Source organism: Tinamus guttatus, unplaced genomic scaffold, assembly GCF_059628265.1.
Source record: "Tinamus guttatus ecotype Peru unplaced genomic scaffold, ASM5962826v1 Tinamus_guttatus_pri_ptg000150l, whole genome shotgun sequence".
NCBI lineage: Eukaryota > Metazoa > Chordata > Aves > Tinamiformes > Tinamidae > Tinamus > Tinamus guttatus.
In genome coordinates this window covers 1955837-1983161 of record NW_028288684.1, presented here as the reverse complement: position 1 = coordinate 1983161, position 27325 = coordinate 1955837, and the positions used below count along the sequence as shown (strand labels likewise).

Below are 27325 nucleotides of genomic sequence, written 5' to 3'. Positions count from 1 at the left end.
TCTCCTCTCCTCTCCTCTCCTCTCCTCTCCTCTCCTCTCCTCTCCTCTCCTCTCCTCCTTCATTTTTCATCTTTTCTCCTTTCTTTCCTTTTTTCAATCTCTCATTCTCTCTCACTGTCTCTCTCTTGTGCTCTCACTCCCATTCTGCAAAAATTCATGTTAGCTGAGGAATGCTACAAATGGAACAAAAGAGCAAAAGAATCTCGAGCCAAAACAATATCAGTATTTTCAATTTTGATTGATCAAAATTGATTTTCAATAATATCAATTTTGTTACTGATTGGGTAGAACGTGAATCTGTTCAAGTTCAGTAAATATTCCATCTATTCGAATGTTATAGGTTTAACAAACCCAAAACCTTAGGTTGCTTTTTCTCAGTGTTTTTCCTTCTTAATCTTATTTGAAGACATAAATGATAATGGCTATCTTCCAGCTGCCAAATGATTTCATTTTATAGGAGGACCAAACACACTGACAAGGAGAATAAAAAGGAATATTACAAACTACAGCTTATCAGTCACTAGAAACCACTACCAAACTTAATGGAGGTATTTGATAATACATACATACTCAGAATACTGCATGTGTTTAGAGATTAGTGTGCCCCTTCCATATTACACTATCTAACTTAGCAATGCCTTTCAAGTGCAGGCTTGCTGCAAGATGGAGCGAGCATTAAAGGACCACGAACACCTTGGTGATGCTGTCCTAAACGGGGGACCCTTTCCCCCATCCTGCCAAGTGGCCATGCTCACCGCGCTGCGCTTTGCCACTTAAGGAAGTTGGCACCTCTTTTCCAGGCCTGCCTTGGGAAGGATCCCACGCTGGCAGCACGGCAGGGAAAGATCTGGAGGGCACAGGGGGACTGTCTGCTCCTCTGTGCCCGCTTCTGTTGGGAGCTGACGATCAGAGGGCAAGCTGCCTGTCCAGGACCACGAGGAGCACACACCTTCACACACCTGTAGATCCGCACATAATCCTTACCTGCACTTTCTCATGCCTGGCAACAAAAACAAAAAACTGAGTGAATCCACTGAAATTAATTAATGAATTCTCATTCACCCAGTGATTTCAAAATTTCATCCCCAGGGTGGGAATTTCGGGGTAAATATCCATATTAGCTTAGACCTGTTGGCAAAGCACAGCTGGCACAGCTGCCCACCGCTATTCAATGCTTTAGGGTATCTCCCCTACCTTGAGCTGCCACCACAGATGTGCACAGGTCACCTATAGGACCTGTTCCATGTCTGCCAAACTTATGCTGTCTCATATGTCCTATGTGCCCTAAATAGCATTAGCTATTATGTCTATGCAGCTGGACCAACACCATTATTTCAAGGAGACCTTCTGCCTTTAGAAAAAAAAATGAACGAAATTTTTGTGGCTCAGTTCCAAAGAGCAGAATGGACAAAAGCATTCACTGTACTTCTACACATGTGAAATACCTTGTCGGATGCTGTTAATTTTACCATCCGTATTTCAAAGTGCCTTGCAACTAAGGAAAAGATCAAATCTACCTCCTCACCCCCTACTCTAAATACCTATCAACTACTCTTTTTCACAAACAAAATTAAAAAAAGGTAATGAAAAAATAATTTGTATAAAGAGAAAATGTCCCTTTTCAGAAAAATAGCAAAAATCTAGCTAAGGGAAAAATGTCTACAGCTGGCTCTCATTTTGATGTTTCTCCCCACAGGATAAGTTAGAACCTTTCAGCAGGATTCAATGAAACACAAATAATTGTTAGAGGAAAGCAGAGAGTCACTGAATTATTTTGTTTGGTAATAACAGCCGTGTTACACTCCCCAGCGGTAATAAGACATCTGGAGGTTAGCACTGGAAAAAAATACATAGACTCAGCAGCCTTCCAGATGCACAGTAAATCACCTTCCCCTAGAAGCCATGTGCATGGGTTTTACAGTTCCAAAGGGGGCAGAATTGGTGGTAATCTCCCAGGCTGAGGTCCAGCCTCTCTGCATTTGTATAAACAATTCAGTACCCTGAAATCAATACATCTTCACTGCTCAAGCAAAAAGTGTTCCTAGATTGATAAAAGCAGCTTGTTTGTTTGTTTGTTTGTTCCCAGGCTTGTCAAAATAAGTAAATAAACATTGCAAAACCTAAATATGTGAGAAAAAATAGAAATAGTATCACAGAATAATTGTATCATGGAACAGCTGCCAATGTTATTAGTGATATTAACTAAAGATACATGTAACATCTGTATTGCACGCTGTAGGAACTGCTACCCACATCTGGATGTAGTGCACAAGAGCCCACATTGGCAAGCAAAACAAAGTATTTGTCATTTATCACATAACTCATTCCCATGATGGATGTTCAAGTGAGACTCAAGAGCAGACACCTCAAAGACACAGCACTTGTTGCTACCCTACAGCTTCCACCTCTAACCGTTGGATCTACATTTCTTCCCAGATTTCCAATCTCTTGGGCAATAAGGTGAAATAATGCAGAAGGTAAAATGACATCTTGGAAACTTCCTAATAACTGTGTCACTTTGTGACTCTGCTTAGTTCTAGGTTTCCAGGTGCTGCCAGTAATTTCTCCGTGGACATGGGGAAAAAAAGAAGGGCAGGTGACTGCAAGCATCTTGTCTCATTTCCCTGCTCTACATGCCATCACCATTCAGCTTTCCTTCTGGGAATCTTCTGAGGTTCAGGTAAGCCCTGAAACATCTTGCTTTTCCCTCCCATATTCCTTCTAGAGGGAGGGAGATGTCAGAGGGACTTAGTGGAGCTTTTTATTGCAAGAATGGACTTGAAACCCTAAGAGTTGAGCTTATGAGCTCCTACAGTGGACCTACCTGCTTGCGTTACATAGCATCTCCTTCTAGTCTACCTTTTTCACGAGATAAAATGCATTTACTCAAATCTCAGTGGTAGATATTTGCTAGACTTTTGTGGCTTGAACACACAGCATTTTGCCTTTATCCCTATCCTGAGCAGTCCACTACGGTGTCAAAGTCATAATAACTCTTAATTGGATCTAACTATTTGGGGATCCATTTCAGGAGATCCAGTCCCACGAAGGGGCTTCTGATCTTTGTTCCTTCAAACACTGCTCAAAGAATTGAAAAGTGACATAATTAAGCTGAGTCAAAATCAGGCAGGATTTGAATACATACCAAACCTTCCCTTTATTTCATTGACAAGTCTCTGCCCTAATAGTAACTGAATGACTACAGTATTTGCTCAAAATCAACATGATTCATGAAAAGTCCAATATAGAAGAGTTTGCCATTAAAGACAGGTTCCAATCACCTCGTGTTTCATCTAAGACACAGATTTTTTTTTTCAATAATGAATTGCATCTACAAAGGGAGATCTCAATTGAGACACAGCAAGTGGTTTCCAGAGTCTCTATTTTTTCATTCCATTTTCCAGATGGTCTGAGTGAAGTTCAAGAGACACAAATGACTATTCAAAAGGGATCAGACATAAAGGAAACCAGTAACCCAGACATGGCAGAGAAACAACTCCTAGAGAATCTGGGCATTTAACTCTGCTCAGGAAATAAGAAAGATTGGGTAATGAAATATTGATATGAAACTCACAAAAATAAGCAGTATTGCCCAGAATATTTATTTAACAAGTAAAAATTCCCGAAAAGCCAGAGATACTGATGATGTTGTTCAAAATAGTACAGAGAGAGCCTTAGCATTTCCTTGCCAACTGATGTATTTTCCTTTCAGCATTCAGTTTCAAAACATGCTGGAGAGTCATGAAACATCAGGAGATCCTGTTTTTGGAAATGAAGATGTCTGTGTGGGTGTAAGATTAAACCATACTCCATCTTTCAAATGACTTAATGTCTGAAAGAGCTAAATGCAATATTTTGGTTGAAATGCTGCTTAATCCAAGCATCACCATAATTTTAACCATTCATAAACATCTGAAAAAGGGCAAAGTGTGCTATCAGTCGTTATACTGAATTAGGGGAGATTTTATATCCCTTCTGTTCAGTGCTTGCTTCTCTTGGCTGTGTTTTTAAGATTAAGCAAAACAGCACAGACAGCGGGATTTTATAATATCCTTGACATGGCTGTTACCACCTCTAGTTATTATTGGAAAGCTATTTGACTCAAGCAACAATCTATTTAGCAAATGACAGAAACATGAAGTTGGGAGAGAGGAGAGCAGGAGGAATTTTTCAGCACAGAATATGAATTATGTCTGTGGAACTAAATGTTGACATGGCCCCACAAGATTCTATATCCAGTTTTAGGGTGCCTTGTGTCAGAGGAGAAATGCAGTATCTATGTGATATAAAGCACTGAATGCCTAAAAATTCACTTCATCAAAAAAAAAAAAATTAATCCAAAAATGTTGAAAGCCTTACTTCTCCCTTAAAGACTTTGTCTCAAAGGACTTAAAGTGCTCTAACTTCAAGATGGACCACAATGTACTGTTACTCATCAGCAATCACAAAAGTCAGTACGCACCATGACTAATTCAGTAGGAATATGACCACATCTTAATGCCTGCGCTGGACCACCAGGAAAAAGCCAAGCGCTTTGGCAGGTCAAGAATTAATTATCATGTAATGACATCCTGATATCTCTCCCAATAATTAATGAGTGAGCAGCAGAGCTAGATGCTCATGGCTGCTATCCTGGACCATGGCCTGAAACACGGACTGCAGCAGACCGTACTAATGAAATAAGAGGGACTGAGCTCCCTAACATGCTCCAGCTAAGTCTGGCCTTGGCTTTAAGAACTCGTGCTCTGAAATTCATTTCAGATGTCCATCAGTGGTGAGGAAACATAATCACTGATCACTTTTGAAATTGCTGGCTACAGTTTGTACCCTTTGGGTTTCAGGAAAACACCTAGTACTGATCTGCAGTGAGCTTCCCTCAGCAAAACCATTGCAGGTCATTAAGATTACAAGCAGCATGCCTTAGAAACTCACCCTGGTGTTGTTTAATGAATAAAGCGTATTCTATCTATGGTGTGATGCTGATGCCATAGCACCAAGCTCCAGCTACTGGTACCTGCAGTAGGAGACACAGGACTACAGGGCCGGGGGAAAACGTGCCTGGAGTGCAGAAAAGCCTTAAATCTGACTTCTGAAAGACCTCACATGGTAGGTCTGTCAGAACTGAACTGATGGAGGGAGTTGAGGCAACATTACTGCCCTGAAGAGAAGCCCAGGGAGCTGCCACCATCCACATGTAATCTCACGGCCTGTCTCAACCACCTTCTGCACTGAGAGTTATGGGCATGTCGAACTATTTCTGACAAGCCAGATGAATTAGCCACATGCTTAGTGATCACTGAATATTTTAAGGTGTGGGGACACAAGAAATGAACCACAGGGAGTTTGTGTGACAAGGGATCAGCACTGGGGGAAGGAAGCAGGGGCTGGGAGAGGTCCTGCCTATTGGGCAGCTGTGGTGGGTGCAGCTCCCTGGCTGAGTGATGCTGCTCTTTCCCTGCTGCAAATATACTCCAGGTTTCCTCTGAGATGCTGTGGCAAGGCTGTGGGGAGAAAGAGCACTGTCCCACAGACTGAGATGCTTAAAAGTAAGCCACCACATCCATTATGAAAACAATTACGGTTTCTTTTCTCCAGGGAATAAGGCTCTCAAATATTGTATTACCTTTCTTCTAGCAAACTCCATGGTATTTATTTCCAGTTACAAAGTGTATACAATATCTGTATGAATCATTAGTGCTAAACAACATTACGAAATGAGAAAGCAGATGATAGCATTTTTAACAGCATTAAGCTCTGAAATGAAGGCTGCTGTCAAATGAATAAACCAGCAGAGCTGAAATTGAAGCTGTTCAGTAAAGAAATGCAGGGAGGAATAATTACTGAGTAATCCCCTACATAATTTCTGGAGGGCTTATGTCACAATCGGTCCCTGCACCAAAAATGAAAACAAAATTGACTTGAAAAAGAAATCAGACAATAAATAGCCCATCAGTTCACATACACGCCCAGAGCACCTCAGATTCAGATTTGTCCCTTCCCAGACCCCTGAGCCTAATCCACAGTCACCAAAGTCCCAAGGGCTGACTCAGCTCAGCCCCAGTTTTTGGACTTGTCCCACTTTATACAGAATAAATAATTATTCATAGAGTCAAAGAGTGACAGAAACAGTTGGGAAGGGGAATTCCTATTTTTCTGTTCAAGTACAATGAATATTTAAGGGCTTTATACCCATTAAAACAGCTCCCATAAGGAGGAATGCATAAAACAGCTCTCCAGGCAGCACCATGTATCTTGGGTTCATGTGGTACCCAGGAGGGTCTGAATCCCTCAGATGCTTCCCAGGGACCTCCAGGGACTCCTTGCCACCTCCCTTGGCGAATCCAGGCCTGAGAAAGAGTTCTTCAGCAATTTCAGGGCGAGTTTCCAAATGCTTTCAGGATGACTAAAAGCTGTACTTTTCAACATAGAAACTACTCAGCGGAGAGGAATGGGCAGGAGGAGGAATGCTGGCCAGGGTAGTGACTTGCAGGAGTTGAAGCTTTGCAAACCTTGTCTGGTTGCTCTTTGGTTTGTTGGCTGCTGGGGTTTCATTAAGCAAGGGAGAAACACCCTGCACAACTATCTGGAAAACTCCATCTTTTATGACAGTTTGCTCATCATACATGACCCTAAGTGCATAGATCAGAGTATCTAAAGTCAGTTTTAAAAATAGACTTTCAGAAGTAACTTGCGCTGCCAGACATTAGAGGAGTCCCCAGTACTGCATTTTACAAGCAAATCCTTTCCTCTCCCCCACACAGCCTTCCCTGAAATATTTATCCAAATCACTATTATTGTGTTCCTGATAATTCCTCTAGCTATCCAAAAAATGAGAATTTAAATGCTTTTCTATTCACATGAGTTCATCCTTTGAAGCCCATTAAGTCCTACTTGGCTATGCATAACTTACATAAAATAAACTGCTATGCTATAATTCATCATCTCACATCCAGACATGTTTATGAGATGGATATGCACCAAGAATGACTTGGGAAGGATATCAGGACAAATTGGCAAAGAGAAAAAAAATGAAAGCCCTTGTCCACTAACAAGCAGGTGGAAAAAAAGAAAGGATTTTTAAAAATGAAAATGAAATCCAAACTGAACCTCTTCCTATGACTTACAAAATGATATTACTGAACATCCCATTGCTCATTGAAATTGAGTGAAAATGAAAATACATGACAAATATTATTCATATACAGGAATGCACTCAGATACTACAGCAGTGGACACTGTTTGGGAAGGGCAGGGAAGGGAAGGGAAGGGAAGGGAAGGGAAGGGAAGGGAAGGGAAGGGAAGGGAAGGGAAGGGAAGGGAAGGGAAGGGAAGGGAAGGGAAGGGAAGGGAAGGGAAGGAAAGGGAAGGGAAAGGAAGGGAAGGGAAGGGAAGGGAAGGGAAGGGAAGGGAAGGGAAGGGAAGGGAAGGGAAGGGAAGGGAAGGGAAGGGAAGGGAAAGGAAGGGAAGGGAAGGGAAGGGAAGGGAAAGAAAGTGAAAGGAAGTGAAGGGAAGATGATCTATAAGAAAAAAGGACAGTTTCTGTATAGAAAAGGAGAAAATAATATTCAAATATGATTCTGACACTTGAAATGAAGAGTGAATAGCAAACATTAAGATTAGATTCCTCTCCTATGTTTAGAAAAGGATATCTTGGTTTAATAGAACCTTGCTTTTAAATATTCTAGGTCCAAACCAATATCCTTCTAATCTGTTTTGGAATTGCACTTTCCAAGGGAAAACTGCTGCTGTAATAGCTGCTTTTAAAACTTGTATGTGTCTGGAATGGCATATATCTTCCACAAAGTTCCTGTTGTAACTATCTAGCAGGAAAGCCACTGCAGAGTGAGACCATATGGTAAGACAGAAATAGGAAGTTTTCTACAGCTTCTTTTTTTAAATAAAGAACAACTATGGGAAAAGCAGAGAAACTAGCAAAAGGCAAACAGAAAAGGGGACCAAAGATTGGTGGAGAATGAAAGAAGGATATGAAACTCGATATGAGTGTAAGACAATGTTATGCTGTTTCCTCAGATTGAGATGCAGCTGTTTTCAGGCCAAAAAGCCAGGAGGGGTATAAGAAGTCAAATGTAAACCTCCTCTGAAATGCCCCGACCTTGTCTTCTTAAATCTCAGTGGTTTATCCTCTCTTTAGGGAGAGAATGTACAAACCTGAGCCTCTTGTTTTTATAGTTTTTAAATACTGTTCAGCTGCCTCTGGGCACTCAGGACTACCACTAAAATCATCCTGACTGCTAACAGTGTGAATGCAGCAAGGATCAGTTATGGCAGCTAACGGCTCGGTACCTGGCACAACACCAGAATGATTGGTCTTGTGTTGTTAGCTTCACCAAGGGCTTGGGTCTCCATCGGTCGCAGTGTCGCATCAGAGAGTAAAAGCAGATTATCAGGCTCCTGGTTGGTGCCAACCTGTGCCAAAGTGATCTATTCTGCAGGTACTATTCTGAGTACCTGCAATCAGCTTAAATACTACAAAGCAAAGAAGTTAGGAAGCAGACAAGCATCATTCTAATCTCTCCCCCCCGCCTCTTCCTTCATTCATTTCACATTAAGCAATAAATTCCTTAAGTTACTATTGAAATCCTTTCATTGAGCGCCATCACTAATTAATACCCCTGCAAACAGTCAGTAGTGTTCCAGGGGTGCTCCAAATTCGGTCCTTGTCAGCTCACTTGGTAGTATTCAGTTCACATGGCAAAGCCTCCACTTTTTCATCCAATTTGCATCAACGTTTATCCAAATGAAAATTGGATATTAAAACTATACTGGAAATATGTCCAAGAGTCTAAGTAGGAATATGAAGATTACTCTGATCTTATTGATCCTCTTAGCTAGAACTTAGTCCCATGTCACATGTGCAGCTGTTGTATATTATAAAGATGCCTCTTCTTTGCTTCCATCTTCCCCCCAGCAATTGCCTTATTGGCAGTAAACAGACATTGTAAACATGAATCGTATCACACAGCGAATGTCTGTGGCAAAAAGCACAGCCCTCACTGGCCAACCTGTCACAACTTTTAAGAAGTCCCAAGGACAACGGCACTTTGAGGCCAGGAATTGCTAAATGATTAAAACTCAGCCAGATGCACCATGCATCAGTAGCAGCCTCTGAGGAAAATTTGAGAAGGTTATCCTTTGAAAATGCTAATCAAAAGAAAAATGATTTGCTTTCGTACTAGCCACTCTTTAAAATAACAAAGACTGTTCTCATTTGGATTGCAAGACTATTTGGGTAAGGACAGGAAGAACATAGGTTTAGCATAATGATGAGGTCATATTTTCAGAAGTGAGCCCACATGAACGGTCCCCAAGGGGCTATTGGTAGAAGGCAGCAAAAAGAATCAACATGCTGGACTGCAGCCATCATTTGTTACTAGGCAGGCAGCAGCTTTACCCTGAATTAGCAGTAGCTGAAGTGCAGAGGGCTTTTTCATGATTCAGCAGCATGTGTGCTTTTGCACTGGAAAGTTCATACCCTTCTGCTCTAAGGACCACTGATGTTATTGGGTATTAGAGAAAATGAATACTCTGCTTCAACAAAGCAGACTCAACAGCAAGACTCAAAAAAGAGTCTACGTGAGAAAACATCCCAAAATAGAGAAAATATTCTCTTTCTTTTTTAGTAATTCACCAAGAATTTCCCAACTTTCTCCATCCTTGTCTCTTTTGAAGCTGCTACCAATGACTGGAGGAGATAGAAAACCCTACCAGGGTCAGGGCTTGGCCAACCTCTATTACAAATAAGTTGGAAGTAACTTCTGAGTTACTTTTAATACAGAGCTGCTGCCATGAGCCTGTGTCTGAAATTTCTTAGGCTGTACCTTCATAGGCACAAGAGAGACATAGCCAATCTGCACTGATTGTCTGAGAGGACAAGCCAAGTTAAAGTGGAAAAACATTAAAAGGCGTTATTGTAGGTGTATAAATCTTGCTGCAAGGATAAAATTCTCATAAATATACCTCCACAGAGATGGAACAGTTATCTCGGGTTTCAGTTTTCTCAGAGAGGTTGTGGGATCTCGATCCTTAGAGATATTCAAAACCTGACTGCACACAGACCTGGTTTGGCTGGACTGCTTTGAGGAGGTTGGACTCCTCCAAAGATCCCTTCTCAATATGTGATTCTCTGACTCTTACAACAGCTTGGAGCCCAGGCAGAACTAATCTGCAAGGGTCTGTAACTAACATGTAGGTATACAAGAATAGTATGTATGCTATACATACTATTTGATGGGGGAAAAGGAATAGAGAAGAATGTGTCATTTCAAAACAAACAAACAGAAAACCCTCACTGATTAACCTTTCTGATTCCACATCTGCAAGGCAGGTACTAGCTGCATTTTTCAATGCCAGGAACAGAGTCCCAAAAGGATGGACTAATGTACCCAAGCTCTAAACAGTAAATCAATGGATAGTCTTGGGTCCCTGGGCCTTTCAGTTGGTGACCTTGCCCTCCATCCTTTATTGCACACTCTTTCTCAGAAGATGCAGGGATTATCAGAATATGCCAGTTAAACAGAAAAGGGTTCACATTTTGACCTAATTCAAAAGAGATCTTTGAAGTGATTAATTTGTTTGTGCATTGTAATTTCATTCACACACAGTTCAAAGGTGGCACGTTCTCCTTTTATGGAAGCAATTAGAGTCTGTGCCTTTTTCCAATTAAGTGACCCCCTGTCTTCTTCTAGGGGGTTGGAAACCAGAATTAAGATTTTTTTCTAGGAAAAAGAAATCTATAATAGTAATTATACTAGTTGGCCCCAAATGAAGCACTGAGTTCTGATGATAAGGTGAATTCCTCTATCAAAGGGTTTTATTCAGCTGAGGTGTGGGAATACCCTTCGATGATAAAAGCCCATATTAGTCAAGAAATCACTTTCAAGGATGGCTGCTGCCAACCAGTTTAAATCAAGGGCTGCAATTGATTAACTAATTTAAACACTAAAGACGGCTTTGGTTGCCATGGTAATAAAAGGTAGGTCGAAACCCTGATGACCTTGGAAGCTCATGATCCTCTGGAGATTTCAGAAACAAAAGTCTGGAAATGTATTAAAAGATATGATGCTATCCAGATTGCCTTGCAATGGCTTGAATGTTTTGTCAGCTGGGAGAGAGACTTTGCAGTACGTTTCACACTGGTCTCTGGCGTACAGATAGCTCTGACTATTTGGTATCTTTTTAGCTTAAAAAATCATCTGGGACAACCATGAGTCTCAAACATTAAGCTCTGTTGTTGGGCTGCTGCCCTCAAATATCAGTTCTTTTTCCTCGATGAGCATTTTATTAAGTTCCTTTCACCAAGTTAGCTTCCTGGGCAGCTGCCCCTACACTCATTGTGCTTTTTATCCCACCTACTCCTTAGAGATTTGATTTAGAGAATTTTGATGAATTAAAAAAAAAAACGATACTTGGAAGGTGGCAGAAAAGCAGGGTCTGAATCTCCCAAGAGAAACCAACACAGCCCACAGAGTTCAGCAGAGCTCTGCTGATTTACACTGCCTGAAGATGTGCCCAGCGACACTTAAAAAAATAACCAGCCAAATCTTGCTCTCAGCTGCTGTTTATTCCTGACTGCTTTCATCAGGGCATTATTAGGATCCTTCCACTTTCAAGCATCTGGCCCTGAGAGCAGCAGGGAGTTCAGGAACTCTGAGTGGACCAGGATTCAGCTGTCGCATTTTATTTAAACGGGCACCTGTGAGAGGCACCAAAGCTAAGAGGACTGTGTGAACATAACAACCTCGTCGTGCAAAGAAGTTGCCAAAAATGCCCTAAATTTCAATAATTACATAGACCAATCTTTTAGACATTTTGTGAAAATACACTCTTCATTCTGAGGCATAAAGCGTTCAAATGTCTTGTGTTTCAGTACAAAAAAAAGATTTCTTCTGTCAACATATCAGGCAGTTTTCCTGCAAACAAGACTATTTCTGTGTAAAAGGGCTTCAGTGTTTCAAAATAAATGCTGCTTCTAAGGCAAAAAACCTCAGAACATCAAGATTATCTGTTATTCCACACTGAATTCATAAAGATTTAGATTACATTCCAATCTTATTTTCAAGAAAATATCTAAGCATGCTTTCTGCAGTTTTTAATTAAGATGCTTATCTATAATTGACATTACATTAGTATTGTATTATATGTAAACCAGAGTGGCAGCACTGTTTGTTGTTCTACTTAAAAACACAGCAACCAAAATTACAGTTGCAGCAGCAAATTGACAAAAATACCCTCAAATAAATAAAAGAATTCCTGGTCACTTTCATTTATCTCTAGATGTTCAGGGATTTAAAAATATTTTAAAAGTCAATCAATAAATCAGAGGTGCACGCTTCTTTATCCATCAGGGTAAGAAAAATAGTATTTCCTGCCTGAGCACCAGGGAGCAAAGCAAGATAAGACAGGGTCAGGAAGGTCCTTACCAGAGAGTCATAGAATCATTATGGTTGGAAAAGACCTTTAAGATCATCAAGTCCAACCATATGTCAAGTCCTTGGCTTTGGGAAGGGGATAAGACGCAGAAACTGAGGACAGTGCCTGAAGTTACAATGACCTTGGCTCACCTTCACCATTGCCTCTGAGCTACTGCCTTTACACCAAACGACTGAACACCACTTGCTGGCCTGGGACCATGGAAGAGATAACCCTAAAGCCTCCTTTGGCCTGTGACCCTGGTGGCATGAATTACTATATCGGGTTGCACCAGAATGACAGGTATAGGGCATCAGAGCAGATCAAGCCATGAGCCATGCTCAGTTCCAGCATCCCTTCGCTTTGCCAGAGGAAAAGCATCCAGCTTGCTTTTTTTGCTTTTCCTAGCAGAAACACACTCCAGGTGAGCTCCGTAAGACACGAGGCTCATTTGAATAACAAGTAGGTTAATTGTCACACATCTTTATCCTCTCCTTTTTCCTGCCCTGCATCTATGGCAGCTTCTGTGGCAGATGCACAGCTCTTTATTTATGGGTGCCCGGCTTATGGTCCACATGGGAACATCAGTTTTGACAGGCAGCGGTCCCCATGCGTTGCTCCAGCAAGAGCAAAGGGAGTCATCCTCCGGCTATAAAACCAGAGGGTGCAGGGAAGGCTTATAAACTTCACAGCTATCAGCATACCTATAACCCTCCATCTTACTGTACAGCACCGATATATCATAAACCTACACCTTCATTTGATGAGAAAGCTACTGCCACTGAAGGCATTTAGTTTTCTGGGATATCCACACAGACAGGGTTTTGAAGACAGTGCGAAAGACCCCGGCTGCATATGCCCTGCACAGGTCCTGTCTAAAATGTCTTGGTGCTTCTAGCTCAACCCTTCCTTTGGGCTGTGTGCCAGGACACGAGATCTAGGCCTGGCCCTCTCTTTCTAGCAGTCTCTTTTCTTGGTTTCAATGCTGTTGTCCCCAAAATGGCATGTCTAGTGTTAACAGACACGTTCAGGGAAGCAGGATATCATCTTCATGACTGATTCTATCAGCAACATGGGGGAAATAACAATAGAAAAAAAACATAAAAATGAGCAGAGAACTGCCTCTCCATAACATTCCCTTTCCTCTGATTTCCCCATCTACACTATTTTCGCCTCTTGCTTTTGTTCTTCCCTACTGATGGCAGATTATGTCTAGCAACCAGAGCACCACCAAGGGACGATGCATTTATCTTATGGAAAAAATGTGCTTAGTTTCCCTCTCCCCTATTCCCCTCCCTGGGCTATGTAGCACTTGCCCAAGGTTTGCAATGGAAGAATGTTAATAAGAAAACTTTATTGAACCAGACAGACAGTTAGCAGATTTTCCGCTCTCAGCTGCCAGCAGGGTTGAACGTGGAGCCCCTGGAACACGGGCTGTCAATATGGACTCATCGATTGCTGGACACTCTAAATGTTGGATGTTTTATCTTCCTGCAGAAAAGCACGATAGCAGGAAGCAATTGCTGTCACAAAATCTGTGCTTACAGGTGCTTTATGTACGCCCTATGCCTTTTTTATGATTCTGCTATTGTGCACTCTGCATCTTGTGGGCTGTGAAAATGCTATAAAAAGTTTAAATAGCACAATTTTACAAAGTAAAGGGTGAGCTCGTGAACCTTTTATAGCATTATATATATTCTTCAGTCTTTTTCTTAAAATATATTTGATCACTCCAACTCTTAATCTGTAGACTACTATATTTCATAAAGAGACTTTAGTTGCCATTTGATTCTTTTTACCTAATTTCCTGAGGCCTTTCTCCTCCAAAAATTCACACTTAATTCCATGAGTGAACTATGTGAGGGTTGAATCCCGCCTGTGCTTATAATCCCATTTGGCCCAAGATCTTTTCTGTGGTTTTCTTGGTGAGGATAGGCATTGAAATCCGCCAGCTGTGCCTGCACCGGGATAGGTGCTTAAAGAAACTGGCCGCCACATCTCTGTGGCCTGCCAAAGGAAGACCCCAAACTGTCATTTAATCCAAAAGACTTCACATGATGAGACCAGCCAGGGCAGTGAAAGATGAGCTTCTGACTATTCTTTCCTATGGAAGAATCAGTTCAGGAATGAGGAGGACATCTCCAACAGTCCACAGCTGGCAGATTCCCCACACGTCCTTAAACCCCTGGATCTCTCTGCTGGTCTAAATCCAGGGAGTACTGTTACCTCAGAGTTTCCAGTAGGAAAAAGGCAAGAATTCCTGCCTGTGCTTCACAATCATTTCTATGACTAATTTGTATTAAGCTAGGATGAAATGACAGCCATGACAACCAATGAACTGAAAACCAGTCCATATGTTGAACTGGGAGACAAGGAACGTGCTAGGATGAAGAAGGGTGAGGGCAGGTTGTATTTTTGGCTGCAGCTCCAGTCATAAAAAGTCAACTCTTTTTTCTTTTTGTTCCTATTTTTTTTCCTAGTTTTCCTCCCCTCTTTTTCTTTTGTTGCCTGCATGGAAAGGTTAAAAATATCATTTATAACCATGGATCAGCTGAACATATTTATTTGGCAAAAACTGCCTTCTCAAGAAGTCAGTCCCAGGAGGGAATAACAGTTGTTCACAAATGCTTAAAAGAGCCTCTGGTTTGATAAAGGAAATACCAAACCCACAGCCTGCTTTTGCCTGGTACATTCACTCCCTCCCACTAGCAAAGTGGCTCTTGCGGATTATCCTTCACTCCATAATTCCCTGACATGATTTAGTAACTCTATACAAGGGCAACATGTTATAATGCATTACTAGCCCTTTCCCCATCAATTCAAATTGTTATAATCTATCACTCACCCCAGGCAGTCCAAGTTTATCCTTTCTGATATGCAGAAAACCATTCCAGGCCTTGGATTTTTAATGTTTTTGCTCTAGCTTCCCATTTGCAGAATATGTTTGTGCTATATAAATCCAACTGGCATATAAAATCATAATATTAGGACAAAAGTCCTCTTATGGAGTTTGGACACAGGCCAGTTTCTTTAGCAAAATCTGATGTGACTAAGACTTGATTGATGCTCACCACATAAATTCCCCTAGTAATTAACCTGGAGTAATGACTCCCAGCCATGCTTAGGAGACCACCCTCTTGCCCTCCCCAGCTACAGGGCCATCATTTAAGTCAGATGACGACTTAGTGGCTGTTCCTGGCAGGAGGAATGAAAGAACAAACACTTTTGAGAGCCAGAGAAAAAGCGGGGAGGAGGAAATCACACAAGAGCAGGTCCCCAGTTGTTACTTCACTTTTGGAAGGATGTATTGTCTCGTTCATTTTGGTAAGTGAGTAAGGGAAGTCGATGCAAGATATAAAGGGTGAGCTAATGCAGATGATGACGGAGGAACTCCAAGTGACAGAGACAAAAGTGCTGGGGAAGGCTTTAAACTCATCCTCAATCTGCCCACAGGTGTCTAGCAGGCCGGATTCTCCAATATGTTTAAGACCTTTCATCCTACTCCGAAACACTGAAGTGAGTCTAGCTCACTGGTAAGTGCCTGTATTTTCATCAGTTGCAGAATCCAAGACAGAAGAAAAAGCTCAAAGGTATTTAAAACCAGGAGAAATTAACCCCCACCTGTCTACAGAGGATTCCCCCTCCTTATGTCCTTTGCTCTATCTCCTCCTCATCTCCATCCTCTCCAGAAGTAGACACAGTGTAAAGACCATCATGCACATGGATTGAAAATAAGTGTATATATCAGGGCATAAAGAGAGTGTGCTATTCTCCTGCTGCAAAGCCTGTAGAAATATAGGCATAAATTAGAGTGGCTCTGAAGTAGCTATCTTCATATCAGCAGCTGACAGGGTTTTAAATACACCCTGGAAAACACTCAAGGTAGCTTACAATATCTTTACCTCTCCAGGTCTTTCCCTAGCACAGAAACAGACAATTAAGCCCAGTATATTTAGCTCATCAGTAGGTGGCTGTGTTTTTATGACTGGGAGAAAAAGAAAATAATAAGGATAAACATGCACAGAAAGCACTCTGAAGAGGCTGCAGCAATATGAGTGTGCACCCAGATGGTTAAAACAGTAAGCAGCAATATGCATATGGAAGAACATGAAAATCTTTTCAAAGGTTTCAAGTTGACTCTCCTACAGAAAAGTCTTTGGAATAGATGTAGAGAGAACTGAACTATAAGACCATAAGAGCAAATTTACTGGATCAGATCAAAGATCCTTCTAGTTTCCTCTGTTGCCATCTGAAGAAGAAGAGATCAAGCATGTACCCTTCCACAAATCATTCTTCCAGGCTTGCAGGTTTTGCAAGGACCTTCTGAGCCAGAAACAAGGTCCTTGTACTCAACAGCCCTTGAGGAATTTTCCTGCCATGAATTACTCTTACAAAGAGGCGATTCGTCACTTTCACCAATTGCTACAGACATTACTTACTACTTTTGTGGAAAAAAATGGCTTTTGTTTGTTTTGAACTTGCTACTTCCTAGTTTTCTTTGATGCCTTTCAGTTTTTATAATGAAAGGGACAGTCTGCTATTCACCGCTCCTTATAACTCACTATTTTATAAACCTTTGTCAAAGCCCTTTCAGTCATCTCTTTAGCAGACTAAACAGTCCTATCCATTTATTCTTTTTTTTCCTTTTTTTGTGTAGAAGCAATTCTGTACCTTTAGCACCATTGTTAGCATTATAACCCTTTGCTTATCTTTTCTCTTTCTATTGTGTCTTTTTAGGAAAGAGGGAAGAAGGGAACCATCATTACACACTGTATCGAGAATCTGCAGAAGTCTGGAGTCCTACTCCTGGACAAAAACCAGGGCAGGGCCACCCCAACTCTGCAATGTAGCAGTGCTCCCAGAACTCCATAGACTTCACGAAGGAGAGTATCCACAACTTGATTTAATCCATCTCCTTTGGGCTCCAAGAAACTTTCTGGGACCCCTTCCCCACAGGCCTTTGATTCTTCCACTGGTCACTGTCTCCTCACCAAAGCCCAAAAGAGGCCCTCAGAAAGCCTGAATATTTCTCTAGGCTGCAGGGCATGGTTCAGCTCCTGATTAATTATCTATATGGTGCAGTTAAATGCCTTCTCTTGCAGACATAGACTGCCCAGAAAACCTACTCAGCTATAAAGAGGATCCCACTGCTGCCTGCTCCTTGTCCTTCTCTCTCCATTAATTCACTTTGGTGGAATTACTGAGGCAATCTTCTTTATGAATATTTGAATTCCTGTTGAAGCTGTTCCACACTGTTATGGACAATCGGGGATTAATGAAAACACAGAGTGCAATAAAGCAATATAGACAACATAAAAAGAAAGCATTAATGATGGATTTGAGTTAAAATAATTTAAAATTCTCTTCTTCCTAGGTCTGAACTTCGTCAACGTCTCAGTTTGATCAAAGTCGAGTAGTTTACCTGCTGTTTGTGGGGAGTTATTTAAGCTTGCATTTGCCATAGTGCTTGCTTTCAAAAACAGGGATAAAAGCCAGTTGAAGCATTAAGTGTTATTAGTTTTTGCTGTGGCTATACAAGGACATTTGGGTTTGCTAGTATTTTTACATTTAACTGAGATCACAATCACTCCACTTATGTGCAATTGTGATTTCTTGTGAGCAGAAACTGGCTCATTTTTAGGGCTGCAGCTACACAGGGGCTAATGAAAGAAAAATCATCCCATCAGAAAACTGACATTCAAATGAAAGCAAGTTCTGGTATTGCAAGCAATGTGGATTCCACCTTGGTAAATCACCCACCTCCTTTCTCATTGATTTAGTGCTGTAATAAAAGACAATAGGCCTTTTTTCTTTTTTTTCTTCCCCATGTTGTAATGATTTAAAATTGCTTTTTTATTTCCTTTCACACAGTGCCCTGGGGCTACCTCCAACCTTTTCGCCATAACTGCTAAGAATTTGGATCATTCGTTCCAGGAAGAACAATCTAATACTCATCACCAGTTGGTGTTAACTGGCGGGAGGCAGACCGGACATGCGAGAGATTCGTCCATCCCTCCTCACTTTGAAGGCAGGTTTTCTCGCCTGTGTGACAGGCCCTTTGCTCCACGATGCTCAGAATAAAATCCTCTTGCTTCAAAGAGCCTGCTGCTGAAAAGTTTTTTGCAGAAAAAACAGGAGGCACTGGGCAGTGCCATGTAGTAGCTTTCTGCAGGAACCTATAGTCTATTGGTATAGACACTGGGAAGCTAAAAGCCCTTTTTCCACAGGAGCACGATGGCATCAGTGAGGAAAAAGGTTGCTGTAGCTAGGGAAAAAAGTCACTGTGGTCCCTGAAAGGCTCTTCTGAGACCGAGCCTCAAAATGAGCTCCTGCTGCCATGAATTCATAGTGAAATGGCTCTGAAGACACCAACTTCTGAGTTAAGACTGAGGTGTTAGCTTACAATCTAAATGCTTCAAGATATCTGTGAAGCTGAGATGGTACTGGCATAGATACACAGAGACAAAACAGTCTGGACAGCACAGGTAATGTCATTTCCCATATTACAGAAGAACCACTGAAATCAATGTTAAAAATTGCTTTAGGGGTACAAAATTATGAAAGCTACTTGAATGTCAAACCATATATAACCACAAGACACAGTGTTCCCAGTGACTTAAACATGTTTTCAATGCTAACTGTGTTCTTTCTCCTCTCCTCAAGCACCTGCCCAGATGTAACTTTTAGGAAATTTCCATACGATCTATCTAAGCACTAAATAAAGCAAGGCCTAGATTACAGTATCATACCAGACCAGGCAGTAGTAAGTGGTCCCCTTTGTCTACATCAATCCTACTTGTTTCTACCTCCCCATCCTGTCACTCAAGCCAGCAAACCTATCACTGTTAAAAGCCAAAGGCGAATGACATCATGCATTTAATCCCATATTTGATATTCAAATGAAAAAGAACAGATTTTGCAGTAGTGGCAAGAATCTGAGAGTGGTAAATAGATTCTGCAGCTCTGAAACTCAAAGGCTAATGATTCAGGTTTGAGGAAATGGCACATTTGGGATTAAAGATGCCATTCTTCCCAAGCCTATGCAATGGTCTCACTGGGAGGCTCAGTTGAAAAGACTGTGTCCACTTGCATAGGAAAAAGACCTGTAAAGACCAATATGTCTTTGGAGCAGTAAATAATAGCTGTGAATCCTCAAAATCACTCTGTTCATATCAAAAAAAGCCTTTACCTCTATATGAGGGAAGACCATATTTAGCCCTCAAATGACTGAGTGTGCAATTGTTTCATACACACTGAATTTGTAATATTGAAAGCAAGTTAATCTCACGAACAAAAGACAAGGCTACAGGAAAGCAACTCATTCCTGTGCTGTTACTAATGATAAATGTATGTGCTCTCAGCCTTGGCAATACAATGCACTCTCTCCAGATGAGTAATATGCTCAAACAATCAGCCCTGGAGTCTGAAAACAGGACGATTTATTTCATCTTTATTTAACGGTCATTGAACAACATATTAAGAGTCCAGCCACTCCCATCTTCCACGACATGACCAAGGATTTTAATCACAGGGACCTTCCATGGATACACTGGAAAGCAAGAGGGAGGTTTCTACAAAACCTCATTCATAAAAAAAGACTTTCTGAAAATTAGCTACTCTTGACTGTACCAATTTCACACACGTTTTACGCTTTGCTTCCCAAAATTCATTAGAAGAGACACAAGGTGAGCCTTCCTGTGCACAGCTTTGGAGTAGGGATAAAGACTGGGAGAAAGTCCACAAATATGGTCCCTGCATGTATTCCCTGGAGATGATCTTCATGAACTTAGGATGGGATTCATTTCAGTTAACTATCTAAATTTGGATTTCTTGAGCAATACAGGTACCCAAACGTACACACTTAGTGCCATTTTATACGGCTTTTGCCTATCCAAGATAGGCATAGATGCCAGGCACAGGCCTGGCAGGTATGACCTGAGACTTACTCTGTAGAGTTGTCAGACAGAGGCCGAGAATATATTAATACCTATGGTTTTGCACCTGAATTGCTCCCTTCATCTAAGTAAGTTCTCTGTTTAGCCTATAGTCAATGAATAGGTTTGCCTCCAGAAGGTGATTCATCCCATGCTATGAGATACATATCTCAAACATCGATTTTCAATTTTGGCAGTAGTAACATGCAATATTCCTCAACCTTTGTCTTTCCTCCAAAGACTTTACTGCTTCTCTGATGTGCTGGTCAAGCTTTTTGAAGGACATTTTGTGAACCAGATGACAGAATTAGTCTAGCTCAAAAACAAGGGGCAGTCTTCTTGGATTGGGTTACTCTGTCTCATTGCATAGCCCCCAAAACAGCCCATTCAAAGGTGAAACGGGAGCAGGAATGAGCAGCCAAAGTAGGAGCTGATTTAAATTAGTGCTGTGGCCAAGAGAAATATTCAAGGAACTGCAACTTTAGGGTAGATGTTCGATCTTCAAGGAACTGACATCACATGAGATGAACCTCATCCCTCTTGTCAGGAAATCTTGCTCATCCAAATATTTTGGACCATATCACCATTGTTTTACCACTCACAATGAAGGCTTTGCCATTAAACCGAAGGAAAGAAAAGGCCATGTACTAAACACAGCTATTTCTGTGACAATAAGGGGACCAAAGGTTCTCTGAGCCATTTGGTTGGTTATTCTGGAAGAGCAGATTTCTAGTATCATTAGTCATCTAAAGTGTTGAAGTGCAACGCTTAGGCTATGTTGCTATTTTATCAGTGAGGAACGTGAGCTTCCCTGCAGTCATTCTTCAAGAATTCCAATTCTCTCAGCTCTGAACAGGCTGACACAGACCTCCAATGTCTCTTGATTCATAAATTTACAACATTTCATGTTGGGCTCTAGCTACTTCACTTCTTAATAGAAAACACTTCTTTTCCCATTCCATGAAAAGTATTTTTATGCAAAAACATATAACCAGGCATCTAGGACCTAAAATTTTCTCATAAATTACTGAAAGTACAACACTACACTATATCAGACCTGGAACTTCTTTGATTTTACTTTATAAACCTTTAATAAAATGCAAATAAATTTTATTAATCTCCTGTACCACAGTCAACAGTGCCTAAGGGTTGTTTTCTTATGCAGATTAATGATTGGTGAAGCAAATTACATTTCTCACAAAACATTTCGCATGGGAAGTTTACACACAGCAGAGTTATACGCACAGTATTACTATCAAAGAAGTAGATGAAACCTTGATTCTGTTTATATAAATGGGAGCATTGCCAGTGACTTTGGCAGAGCAAAAAATAGATAGGAAAATTCCACTAAAATACTTCTTCCCTCAGAACTGGCTGATTCATCATTTTTAAATGTTTCATAAAGGCAAAGCTTCAGAAAGCTTCAAGGGACTCTACACAGACATGTACAACAAGCTTTTTTTGGTCTTTTTTTTTTTCTCCCTCTGCAGTCTGCCACAAGAACAACTGAGAGATGAGGACTGGGGGCTTCCAGCTTCAACCATAAAAACATATGGAGAGTAGTTAAAACATTCTTTGGATTGTTAGGAGTGGCTGAAGATAGAAAGTCTTGCCTGGAAATATCCAGACTTTTTAAAAGCAGAGAATGCCAGTATTCCAGAAAATGACCTTTTTTCCCCTGATAATGCAAAAGAGATATTCCTTGTGCTTGACTGTTTTTGATAGTGTGTGTTTATTCAAAATGCTACATTTCCAGCACTAGTACAAAAAAGACTGGACCTTAAAAGTTCCTCAAAAATTGAGAAGAGATGCCAATTTTACATGCTCCAATCTCCTGTTTATGAAAAACTCTCAAAATTCATTTAGGTATCAATGCAGTGTAATAGTGGAGGTCTCCTGCACAAAACAAATATGTTGATATTTATAGTACAGAGGAACCTCCAAGCAAACTTCTTTTACACAATACGAAACAGCAAAACATTTGATATCACAAACAAAATTCTCACTTCAGCAGAGTAGATGCTTACATTTCTGATGTCTCCATCTCTCCAAGCCAGTCAGATAAAATCTGGAAGCTATGTTGCCCCATTAGTTTGGCACAGTGCTTGAACTAATTATCTGCAGAGACAAGGTAGTTTTGCAATTTCCACGTACCAATGAACAAATCTTTAGTTGGCTCTAGGCTGCACTTGTAACTTTTCTAGGCATTTGTAAAACACTCAGAAAAAAAAAAGAGGAAAGCGCTGCAATGCATATCAAAAAAATCAGAAAATAATATGTGTTGGAATGGCTGAAAGTTCTTTCTCCACATCCTGTAGAAACTTAAAAGCAAATATCTCACCTGGCAAGGGGACTGCATTTTTTAGACAAATGCTCATAGGAACAACAGACTAAACCTATTTTCCAGGAGTCTAAAGAACAGGCTTGCAGTTTTTTATTTGTCTTTGTGCTTTTAAATGAATAATATCTTCTCCTTTATGTTCTTCCTCCAGACACACACTGATTTTTCTCATTTCCTGAGAGGCTGCTGAACTTCAAGTTTTTCCTACATTTGTTAGGTTAGGATTGCTGCAGACTTATCTCTATAAGAAAAAGCTGACTATTCCCCCACACAAAAAGGTATTGTATACACATGTGCTGCGATTGGAATGTACTGTGGGAAGATTCCTCCTACCTCCTTTCAGATGTCTTCATCTGATCCGCTCACCTTGTCTGCGTTATAGTTGTTCTGAGCCAAAGGAAGACACTTAAAATAGGCCAGATGAGCCACAGTCCAAAAGCTCCTACTTCTTCACTTTGAGCATAAAGTGAGCCCAGACCACTGTATTAGATGTAAACTTTACGTTGAAAGAAATTAAATCCGGGGTGAGGAGTCCGAGCCTTCCATACAATTGCATAACTTACACTGTTTCTAGAGCCATCCGGCACCACAGTTTGACCCTACCACATGATACATTCCCTCTTCCTCCAATATTAGACATACAAAGGGCAAGAAAGCAACCCTACAGGTAGGTTTATCTCATCTGAGCACAAAGCTAGGGCCTAATTCTAACACTCCCTGGGCTTGGCATAAAAGCATAAGAAAGTGTGATTTAGACCCCTATACACAGAAGAAAAAAAAAATCCTCTTTTGGAATCCTCCTTTACTGTGACTCACCACCACATTTTTAGTCTCTTTAAGGAGATCGGGATATCCTGAAGATCATCAGGTTAAGGGATGTGCGGAAACTAGGATCTAGGATCTCCTTAATACAGAATTGCACATACAGTTCTTCCTTAAAGACTTAATGATAGATAGGCTGGCTAGAAGGTAGGTTAGCTACCTTCTGGCCTTCCTCTTATTAAATGCACGTACATCTGAGGATGTAGATGTTTCTCCTTTTGAAAGGTCTTTTGAAATAATCTTTAGAAAGTGGAAGCAACAGACTTAAATTTCTCAGTCACGTTACAGCTTTTTGCAATGGCATCTACCACAGTGCTTTCTTAAGTGCTATCAATAATTAATAGATGACTCATCTCAATGCCTGCATTCTTTTAAATAAGTAAGTGAAGAGGCTCTAAGCATACCAAACTACCACATCATTTGCAATGTCTTAATGGAGTTCCCCCTTAAACGAGCTAGAGACAGGAAAGAGCAGTGATCAGCTAAGGTTTCCAAGCATAATAACAACATTAAAAAAAACAACCCAGGACTGAAATGATTTTAACATATTGTGAAAGATTTTTCGTGAGCCTTCTGAGGCAACATTGACCTACTCTTCTTGACAACTGCATCCAGGGCCTTGAGTAGCGCTGATAAGTTATAACTTACAGTGATACTCTTCTTGCCAAATTTTAGTTGTCTAGAATTTAGCCATTTAGTGCAAGCTACACATCAACACTCCCACTATAATCAGTGAAGTAAAATTGGTACCTTGACAAAATTCCTCCAAACTGTATCAAGGTTGTTCGATGGAGTAAGATGCTGACTGCAGCAGAAAGAATAGTGCAAAATTTTTCATTACGCACCACGCTGAGCCATACTCTCCTGGTCAGTTTGTCACCCGCTCAGTTGTACCGTTATAACTGTGTATGGGGCCAGGCTGTAAGCCCTACCATTGGTCTCATATGCTATACAAAGAGCCTTTGTGGGGACAAACTCTAAAGCACAATGTACCTATCTTTTGCCAATGACTACTTATCTTTTGACCAATGACCAATTTCATAGGTCATTGTCTTTTTGCAATTGTCTTTTTGCAATTTTGCATTGTCTTTTTGCAGTCAATTTGCACTACTGCCAACTGGTCTGGTCCAAACTCGTCCTCATTATTTTCTACCACTCCTACTATTCTAGTTGGTGTAAAAACAGCAAGATCAAGGACATGACATGGCTAAAAAAGTTATCATGGTTGGTAGAGTTCGTTTTACCACTTGATCACTTCCCTGACAAGTGCAACATGCAGGTACAGAAGCATCATGCTGACACAGACAGAGGATGGGAACGTATGTTTGGGCATATAGAGGAGGACCAGACCATTCCATTTAGAAAGGAAGATGACCAAGACCTTTACTTTTCACTGTTAATGGGTCATTTCATCAGCTCACCTGCATGTGAAACCACATCCTTTATTTCCAAGAGTCTCTTGCAAGGTTAAAAATAAGCCAAAGTTATTCAGGTTCCCTCTTCTAGTATAGTCCCATCAACAGCTCTACAAGCACAACTAAAGGAAGATGAGTGCAAATGCAGGAGCAAAAGTTGCTTAATCTAGTTTGCCACTGAAGTCAGGAACTCTGCCATTGAATGTGAGCAAATGAAACCTTTAAGTGCACCTTTTAAAGATACAATCATTTGCCTTCTGAAGGTGCTTTTCTATCTCTACAGCAAGTAAAGACTTAGCCTAGATAAACAACTTGGCTAGCTTGGAGACACCTATAGGCAATTGCGATGAATTCTACTCTTGTGGTCATAGCCTACTGGCAAGAAAGTTTGGGCTTCAAATACTTCTGCATTTCACACATTTAACATGGAGAGGTGAGATACCCTGTCCCTTAACAATCACTAGGGACCATTTATTTAAATTTACAAAAAGCTTTTAACCAAGTCCCTCACTACAGAGACTGTTACAGAAAACGAGTAGTCACGGGATGAGAGTTAACATTTTGTCATGCATTGGAAACTGGCTAAGACCGAGATCAAAGAATGAAAATAGTCAGCTTACTTTTACTGTGGCAAAAGATTAACAGCAGGATGCCAAGAAGTTCCATGCTAGAGATGTTGGTTAGTGTATTTATTAATGATACTGAGGCAAGAGCAGCAGTTGCCAATGAGAAAATTATTTATGTTTAACCTTTCAGCAGCAATCAGGATTTGAGAAGGAAAAACATAAGGGGTTTTGTGTTATAAACATGCTCCTAATTGACATGCTTCTAATTGAAGCAGGTTGAAAAGAGATTTTCTAGCACTAGCATCCTTATGGGATATCCAGAACTGATTTTGGATACATTAACTGTATTACTGGTAAGAGGATATTGGATTGAATTGACTGACAGGATCAAAAATGACATTTATATGCTCCTATATAGTCCCAAAATGGGCCGTTAGACAAAGACAGCTTGGGTTACAGCAACAGCACACAGGAGGGGCCTGTAGGTAGAGTTTTAAAGGTTGGGAGAGCACAAAAGTAGAGGTAATTAACTGTTGCCTTGCATTCCTTGTCTTTCTTTACCATCTCTGTTGTCATTCTGAAAGGGATATCGAAAGAAACTACTCTTCAGGGGTGCTGGAATTTTGTTTTAACTCTTCTCATACAGGGGTAGCTAGATGAGACTCACTGGCACGTTATGGAGGGAGTCATCATAAAAAATGAGAGTAATTTGTTCTAGCCTTAGAATATCTGACCCCTGTCACAAACACTCCATAGGCTCTCATCCAGCTGCCATTAGTATCTATGGTTTAATGGACTATGGTACACTGAAATATTCTTGTGAGGTCCTCTGTGAAAGTCTGACTCCATTGCCAAGCAGTAGGAAAATATCATCTAAGCATCTAATCTAGGTTACTCTCATCTACGTCATTCACTACAGCTGGCACCTTTTTTAACTTTTAGAGTCTCATAAAGTTTATTTGCTATGGGGAAAAATAATTAAGTGCTGCATGTGGTGACATTCATAGGCTAGACTAGTCTCTAAAATGCCCAAGACCCCACGTATGCAGGTTTATAGATGAAATAGACCATAGCTAGGAAGAATTCACATGCAATTCCTGAAGCTGCAGAACCATCACAGTTCACCAATGCCTCATCTACTGCTGAAAAATGGCAGAGTAATAATGCAGGGAATGTTTTCGCCTTTAATGCGGTTGGACACCTATAAAGCTTTCATTTCAGAGGCAAAGACCAAAAGCTGTGGAGTTGCCTATAGGGTATAATTAATACTACATAATATTAAACCACAGGTGCAACAAAGTTGTCCCAGAACCCTGAACAAAAAAAAAATTGCCAAGCTTTTTGAAATACAGTCTGCAGGTGGCTACACAAAACCTTTGCACTAAAATGACAGGGCTTTGCCATCTGAAATGCATAAGCCTATACAAAATCTAACTACCTGCTGTAAATTGAAGCACTATAAAAATAAAATTGAACAATTACCTTTTGAGGGCAGTGTAGATTGAGCCATATATCAGCTTTAACATCACTCCAGAGCAGTACAGTCCCACCTAATGGAGTTGAAAGGGCTCCAGCCAATGCCCTATTTAAACTTTGGGTTTGGGGCTGCAGATGGGGTTCAGGACCAAAAAAAATATTCAGAGTGATTACGGAAGTGACAGGAGGCAAGGAAAGCCATTGTGTGATCAGATCTATTCAAAAGCTTGAAATGAGTGGAAGAGTTCAAAATAAAAAAATCACAGAAAAACTGCAAGTGGTGAGATCCAATTCTGTTATCAGGTATGTGTGTAAGACTCCTACAGATTTCAGTGTCATGGA

General features: G+C 40.7%; 1 protein-coding gene across 1 annotated transcript in view; it reads right to left on the bottom strand.

Annotated features, from left to right (window-relative positions):
• The window catches only part of LHFPL6 (LHFPL tetraspan subfamily member 6), a 139406-nt gene that overhangs the window by 48901 nt on the left and 63180 nt on the right, over positions 1 to 27325 (bottom strand). The gene's annotated exons all lie outside the window — the stretch shown is intronic.